The 8,350-nt window shown below is 44.5% G+C and overlaps 1 long non-coding RNA gene across 1 annotated transcript; it reads right to left on the bottom strand.

Annotated features, from left to right (window-relative positions):
* On the bottom strand, nt 1–8,001 carry LOC141554784 (uncharacterized). Its single transcript, XR_012485949.1, has 2 exons — nt 7,414–8,001; nt 1–1,817 (listed from the first exon to the last, which is right to left on the bottom strand). It is a non-coding gene; the product is annotated as an uncharacterized LOC141554784 (long non-coding RNA).
* Nucleotides 8,002–8,350: the final 349 nt, after the last annotated feature.

The following is an 8,350-nucleotide window of genomic DNA, read 5'->3' as shown; positions in this document are numbered from 1 at the left end:
TGGTCAAGCATGTCTCGTTTATTAGCTTACAGTTACAGAATTTATAGGCAGAAAACCGCAATGCCATGTATGCATAAGGATTGGGTAGCATGATAGATGAGTCAAATATTTTTGTAACATTTACCAGGTGCAGATTATGAGACGGTTAGGGGCCCAAGGACGGGGTGGAATAACGTAGTTTTGTCTATTCCATATCAGTTCTGGGAACTGTGGTCTTGACATTCCTCAGAAATCATCAGCCTCAGGGCCGTGGTGACCTGGGTTTGTTCAAGAGGGGGGAAGAGCAAGGGGAAAGGTTGGGGAAGGTTCCTGACATGTCCCCCATTTTTCTTTAATAATGAGGCACTCAGGCCTCGTGACCCATTTCCAGCAATACCGGGAGTGTAATGGCTGGTGCAGGTGTCTTAACACTCACGCAGTACAGCCTGGAGGTAGCTGGCCATTGGACGCTGTCTTAGGTCATTGGGATTGTCCATACCATCCGTGGGATTGCCACGCCAACCCCTGTCTCAGATGGATAGATCGATCACTCAAGGTTGCCCGTCATGGCATCACAATGGTCTTATAGCCGTGGCTCATTTTTAAACCTTTTCCAAAGATACCCGGGTTACATATTGCAGAGGTCAAAGTTTTTCATAAAAATGGCAAGGAACAGATTGTCAGGATCCATGAGGGGTACAGGGAAAGAGGGGTAAGGGGAGGGTGATTTCTTAAAAGCATCAGGCTTAACCAAAAACAAAGAATCATCTCAAAGCAATACATGAAGTACTCTTAGAATATTAAAAAGTAGTTTCGAGTGCCAATGCACCCGCAGTATCAATTCATGAATTACAATTCTTAGGAATACAATTGATAGCATAACACAAGGTCCTAATATCAGAGAGATACAATATGTCTCTGGAGAAGGGATATGAAATGGTGTTACAAAGCAAACTGTGCATGTATAAGGGAGTTATAGTAGGGTGAACAATTATAGTTATAGTAGGGTGAACAATTGTCAGGTTTTTTGAAAACAGAGGCAAAGTTTTCGAATTCTTTCTGCTGCCCGCCGAAGTCTGGATTTCTTCAAGAGGTGGTCATTAAAATGCAGGGGTTCGATGTTTTCAGCTTTGCCTTCTTCTTGGTCTTGTATGCGATGGTAGTATATGTGATTCTTCCTGCTAATTGCTGTATCTACTTGGGTTTTTACAAAAGATGTTAGTTTATTAAAGGCCCAGGGGCCAAAAGAGATGAGTAAAAGGAGACCTATAATAGGCCCGAGAAGGCTAGGGAGAAGGGTGGAAAGCCAAGGAGAGGTAGAAAACCAATTTTGGTACCAGGATTCTTGTTGTTCCCTCTCTTTCTTTCTTTTTTCTAGGCTATCTCTAACCTTCTGTAAGCTATTTTCTACAAGGCCTAATTTATCGGAGTAAAAGCAGCAATTTACAAAGGTCCGGGTATAGAGTGGGCCACCAATCAGAGGTGGAGATTTTTGAGGTACTCCATACCACGTCTCCCCAGGAATTTTGCACTACCCAAGTATAGTTGAGTAGTTGGTAGGGAGAGGGTAGTGCTGAGGGGGTCACTAGAAGGAGGATTAAAAAAATGAGTTGCATAGCGGTAAACTAATATACTAAGCAGGACAGGGAATTGATGTGTTTGGACAACAGCAGCAGAAGCTAATAAGGAGAATAAGCGCTATTATGATGACAACAGCTGCAATAAGAAGGGGAGAAAAATACATTACCCCTGCGTTGGGCCTCTGGAGCTGCCGAGTGTTGGGATGGTGGTCCGGGGTCAGGGAATAAAGCTTCTCAGGCTCCTTGGCCTATCTGTACCTGTAAGAAAGCAGAAGGGGCTTTTCTCAGGGTTTTCCCCTGGGTGGTTGAAAGGGTTTGACCAGGCGCTCAGGGAGCCATCTGGCATTCTGGGCCTGGGAGTCATAAACACATGCGTGTCCTTTTCCCCAAATTAGAACAGGGTCAGGACCATACCACTTGTTGGTGAGTGGATCTCTCCATTTGACCTGAGCATAAGTATCAGATGTAGAGGGGTGCCAGAGACGGTCTGCTGCTGACTTCCCATTATCATCCAACGTTAGGAAGTTGAGCACAAAAAGCGCATGATTAAGGACGGTCTTCTGGTTGCCAGCTCGTGAGTACAGTAATTCAGGGCCTGATTGTAGTTTATTAATCATTCTCTTTAGAGTCTGATGTGCTCTTTCCACTATACCCTGTCCTTGGGGGTTATAAGGGATGCCAGTGATATGTTTAATACCCATGTGTGCACAGAACTGTTTGAATGAGGAGCTGGTGTATCCAGGGCCGTTATCTGTTTTAAAAATTTTAGGCTTTGGTGCCATAGCCAGGGTGGCCACAACATGGCTGATAACATGCTTAGTGGCTTCTCCAGTTTAAAGGGAGGCGCAAAGGAACCCACTGAAAGTGTCAATGGACACATGGATGTATTTTAATTTACCAAGCGATGGAAGATGGGTGACATCCATTTGCCAAAGCTCTCCAGGTATCAGTCCCCGTGGATTGACTCCTAAATGTGGTTCAGGTAAGTGTACTAAACAGCCAGGGCATTGTTTAACTATCTGTCTTGCTTGATCTTTTGTGATCTTATATAGGAGTCGTAGGGTGTGAGCATTTAAGTGGTGCATCTTGTGTGCCTCAGTGGCTAGGTCAACAGGAGAGGCTAATTCACTTGTAGCTAAGAGAGCTTGTTTGGTGGCTAGATCTACTTTCGTATTTCCTTCTGTCAGGGGACCAGGAAGGTCAGTGTGTGCACGGATGTGGCAAATAAAGAAGGGGTGACTTCTTTCCTGAATCAGATTTTGTAATTGAGCAAACATAGGGGAAGCATTAGTAGAGGGCTTGATATAAGGAACAGTTTCAAGCAGTGGAACAGAATTGGCAATGTATGCACTATCAGTATAAATGTTCATGGGACCGGGGATATTCCTGAATACCCAGAGGATAGCGGCTAGTTCTACAAGTTGAGCAGATGCATAAGGCGTGTGAAAGGAAGTGAGTTTTGAGTCTATTGTGACTGCAGCTGTCCCTGATGAAGAGCCGTCAGTAAATATTAGATGAGCCTTTTTTATAGGGCTAGTCTTGGTTATACGTGGAAAGGTAACTGAATTTTCTGTAAGGAACTTAATAAGTTTATCTGGAGGGTATTGGTTGTTCAATGTCCCTTGATAAGAAATAGTGGCAATAGCCCAAGCGTCACTCCTTTGTTGGAGTTGTGTCAGTTCTGTGCTGGTGTATGGGCAGACAATATGGTCGGGATCTTTCCCAAAAATTTTTATGGAGAGGGTCCTTCCTTCTTGTAGAATCTCTGATACAAGTATGGGATAAGTGGCAAGTATTTTATTAGGAGTTGCTGAGCTATGGATCCAGAACAGGGGCATTCCTTGCCATAGCAAACCGGTGGGAGAAAAGGTTGTGGAAAAAATGAGAAGCCAGAGTTTTTTTGCAGGGTCATAGTATCCAATCTTTTGAGTGGATATTGCCTGATTGACTTTCTGTAAGGCAGTCTCACCTTCCTTTGTTATGGAGCGTGGTGAGGAAGGGTCCGAGTCTCCTTTTAGAATGTCAAAGAGGGGTTTAAGATCCCCTGTAGTTAATTTCAGATAGGGACGTAGCCAATTAATATCCCCTAGAAGTTTTTGGAAATCATTTAATGTCTTAAGATGGGCGGTACGTATCTGGGCTTTCTGGGTTATTACTTGAGAAAAATGTAGCTCAAACCCAAGGAAAAGTTGGGGGAGGGTAGTTTGGACTTTTTCTGGTGAAACTTGCAGGCCTCTCTTTTGGAGGGCTGAAACTAGACTATCAGATACCTTTACTAATTCTAATTCTGAAGGGCCTGCTATTAAGATGTCATCCATGTAATGGATTATATAGAGATGTGGGTATTTTAATCTAAAGGGGTCTACCGTTTGAGCAACATATTTTTGGCAAAGGGTAGGGCTATTGGCCATGCCCTGTGGCAGGACCCTCCATTGGAACCTAAGAGATGGGCCTATACAGTTAATGACAGGGACAGTGAAGGCAAATCTTTTACAATCTTCAGGGTTTAATGGTATGGAGAAGAAGCAGTCTTTAAGGTCTATGACAATCCTATGAAACCCAGCGGGGATTGCTACGGGGGCAGGCAAGCCTGGCTGAAGGGCCCCCATGGGTACCATGGTTTTATTGACTGCTCTAAGATCATGGAGTAACCTCCATGACCCAGACTTCTTCTTGATTATAAATATTGGTGTGTTCCAAGGTGAATTAGAGGGCTCTATATGACCCACGTCTAATTGTAGTTGAACTAATTTAGTTGCAGCCTCTAGTTTTTCTTTTGGGAGGGGCCACTGATCTATCCAGACGGGGGTATCTGATTTCCAGGTGATCTTATCCGCCTGTAGGCTGGGGGGATCAGTGGCCCTTATGAAAAAAGGTTTTGGTTTTGGAAGCCAAGGCCTGTTCTGTCTGATTGGGGTTGCAGCTGTATAGGTTCCCGAATTCCATGATTATTCTTTCCTAGTCCTTGCTTGGGAAGGAATCCTTGTCTCAACATTTGCTCTGTGACAATAGAATTGGGGCTACACATGATAATGCCCATTTGAGATAAAATATCTCTACCCCAAAGGTTGATGGGGAGGTTAGGAACTATAAAGGGGCGTACTATGCCCTTGTTTCCTTCTGCATCCTCCCATATCAGCATTTGTGTAGATTCCATAGTCTCCTGAGTCTGTCCTATGCCTTGGAGATGTGTGAGAGATGGTTGCAGGGGCCAAGAGTTGGGCCATTGGGAGGCAGAAATGATTGTGGCATCAGCCCCTGAGTCAATTAGTCCCGTAAAGGATTTGCCTTGTAGTTTTAGTTTTAAGGTGGGCCTCTCTTGTGATAAGGACTGTACCCAATATATGTCAGATGACCCAGGGTTAGATATTCCTCTCTTATTTTTGAAAGCTGGGAAGCTAGTGTCTAAAGGGAGTGGCAGTGCTTGAGCCAAACGTTGTTTCGGGGGAATTGTAATAGTGCGGTGGGGGGAAGAAGCGATGACCTTAATTTCTCCCTCATAGTCATTGTCAACCAAGGTGGGGTGAATAATTATCCCTTGAAGGGTACATGAGGCACGGCCTATAATGAGGAAAAAAGACCCAGGTGGCGGAGGTCCAAAAGAGCCAGTAGGCAAGGCTTTTGGGCCGTCCTCAGGTTTTAATACTGTGGTGGTGGAGGTACACAAGTCCACCCCTGCGCTCCCTGGGGTTGCCCTGTGGAGCTGGGGAGGAATTGGGGCCCCGTGGCTGTGTGAACAGGTCCTTGAGGGGCCCGGGGGGGGCCCCGTCTGCCGTTTCCCGGAAGGGGAGGCAGAGGAGGCAGAGGTCTTCCTTCAATATCATGTGTGGATTTGCAAGTGTTGCCCCAGTGATAGCCTTTTTTACATCTAGGGCACACAGAGGCTGGCAGCGCTCGTCTATTTTGAGCCGTATTGCCAGGAAATCCCTGAAAGTTAGAGGGGCATTGTCGGGCAAAATGTCCTTCCAAGCCACATTTAAAGCAAGTTTTCTGGTGCCCAACAGTCTGTCCTGTATTAACTGCTGCCCCTATAGTGAGTACTGCCTCTGACATGTTTTTCATGGGATCTTGCAGGGCCAATACTGCTTGAGACATTTTTTCTAGTTTGCTCATAGTAGTGTCCTGAACATCTCTGCAGAGTTTGATCATCTCATTAAGGGATTTATCCTGCCACTGGCCATTAAGGACAGCGCGGCATGAACTATTGGCATTTTCATAAGCTAATCTTTTTATAATAGGGTCATCAGCCGCAGCATTCCCTAAAGTACGTTCGGCAGTCTCTAGAAGTCTGCTTATGAATTCAGAATATTCCTCATCCTTTTTCTGGCTGATTCTGTTTAAGGGCATAAAAGGAGAGCCAGTAACAGGGAGGGCCCGCCATGCCTTATGGGCAGCGTGATCAATTTGTTCTAAGAGTCCTGTAGGAAATTTTTTCTGTTTTTTCTCTAGGGCGTATGGTCCTCTGCCTGTTAATTTCTCATAAGTCCAATCTTTATTTTTGGTTTTAAGGTTTCTTTTCTCTATAATCCTACACTGGTGGTCAAATTCAGATTGCCAGTTTATGAACTGTCCTTTAGTCAATACCGATTGAGCAACTTTCACCCATTCGGTAGGGGTCAGTAGACCACCTCTCTTAGCAGCTTCTAAGGCCGACAAGGTAAAGGGAGCATTAGGGCCATAATTTTTAACAGCTGAAAGAAGATCTTTCAAATTTTTAAATCGGGGTTTGACAAAGTCTGTTTCTTCCTCAGAATCCGTCCCTCCCTCATTTTCTTCTATTTTTTCCTCATCTGTCCCTTCATCAGTATTGTCTGCTTCTTCCTCCTCACTCCCCTCTTGCGCCGCATCGGCGCCATGAGTGGCTTTTTTCTTTCTAGTAATGACGGGAAAATTAAAGGAGCTACGTTGTTTAGCTTTTGTAGGGTTATTCCTAGGATCCTTTTTAGGGCTAGAGTTGTGTTTGGCTAAAGTCTGGGAAGGCGGGGCCAGATTTTCAAGATTGAGCAAGGGGGAGGTTTGAAGGGAGGCTTGTAAAGCCGAAAATTCCTTTGTCATTTCAAGATATTGTTTCTGTAAATCTAAGGTTTTCCGCAAGGCAGACATGCGTTTGGTAATATCCTCCTGGACTAGACTAAGATCTGGAGTAACAAAGGGGTGAGAAAGGGAATTCTTAAGGATAGGAGGGGCCGAAGGATGTTGTGAGACATGCACCCCACAGGGATCATAAGCAGCGACTTCCTTTTCTAATTCTGTTGTTTCTTCTTCTGTGAGACTCTCACTGTCTTTTCTATTTCTTGGCTGGTTTTGTTTATAGGGAAAAACAGGAAAGGCCAGGAGGGAACCTTCCAAAGGGGGCAGGGGGGATGATGAGATGGGCGGATATATGGATTTAGGTTGGTAGGGGGGCATTTCAATAATCACAGAGGGAGCCTTTTTAGGGACAGATTCTGGTGGAATAGAGCTATGTGACACGGCATGAGACAAAGGACGCAGGCAAGACTCTGCTTCTATAAGTAATTGTCTAATTTTGCCACTATTGTTTGAATCTTCTACAATGTCATTAATTAATTTCCAGAGGGTTAAAACCTTCTGGGGGACGCTTTCTCCTCCCTGGATTTCTTTTTTAATGAGTTCGTTTAGGTCTTGTCCTACCTTTTGCCATTTTCCTGGATGAATGTCAGGACCGTTTATTATAAACCAGGGGCAAACTTTATCAATATAGATAAAAAAATTTATAAGTTCCTTCTTTTTAACTTTAATACCTCTCTCTTTAAAATTTTCTTTAAGCTCTCTAACAAAATTTTCTTCCTTACTCAACTTAGATCCCATGATATCGACAGACGCGAACACTTACCTCTTTTTACTTTCGTTTCACGGAGCTCCGTAACGCCAGCAGCCTGGGGGAGCGAAATCGTCTCTGGGGGTCCGGACGGGCGGGGGGAGCGTTCTGTCGGGTCAAAGTCCCTATTTTTGAGCCCCACGTTGGGCGCCAGTTTGACCTGTCCAGCAGGTCTTCAACGTGGGTCAAAAAAAGAAGGACATAGACCGAAATTAAGGCAAAAGCCTGCGGGGGCTAAGACAGCCCGGGAACAGGATCTAGAGAGAGAGAGAGGGGAGGCTACTCAAAGCAATGGTCAAGCATGTCTCGTTTATTAGCTTACAGTTACAGAATTTATAGGCAGAAAACCGCAATGCCATGTATGCATAAGGATTGGGTAGCATGATAGATGAGTCAAATATTTTTGTAACATTTACCAGGTGCAGATTATGAGACGGTTAGGGGCCCAAGGACGGGGTGGAATAACGTAGTTTTGTCTATTCCATATCAGTTCTGGGAACTGTGGTCTTGACATTCCTCAGAAATCATCAGCCTCAGGGCCGTGGTGACCTGGGTTTGTTCAAGAGGGGGGAAGAGCAAGGGGAAAGGTTGGGGAAGGTTCCTGACAATATGAATAATTCTTAATTTTACTTTTGCTTCACTTGAATTGTTTCAGAGACTTTTCCACATCTCTTTTTGTCTTATCTTTGTCATTCTCACTGCTGTATTTTCCCTTTATACCTATTGGTGAAAAGTATTTTCATTGGTGGAGAGAGCTTCCAGTGAGAAAACTTTATTGTTGTTCAGTCATGTCTGGCTCTTCTTGACCCTGGTTGGAGTTTTCTTACAAAGATACAGGAGTGGTTTGCCATTTCCTTCTTTAGCTCATTTAAGGTAAATGAGGCAAACAGGGTAGAGTGAGTTACTCATTATATATCAGAAATGGCCCTTAACCTGAGGTTCTTGACTTTGA

This window comes from Sminthopsis crassicaudata, chromosome 2 (genome assembly GCF_048593235.1).
Source record: "Sminthopsis crassicaudata isolate SCR6 chromosome 2, ASM4859323v1, whole genome shotgun sequence".
Taxonomy (NCBI): domain Eukaryota; kingdom Metazoa; phylum Chordata; class Mammalia; order Dasyuromorphia; family Dasyuridae; genus Sminthopsis; species Sminthopsis crassicaudata.
Note: the sequence above shows the minus strand (reverse complement) of the source record. Positions and strands in the feature narration are given on the sequence as shown.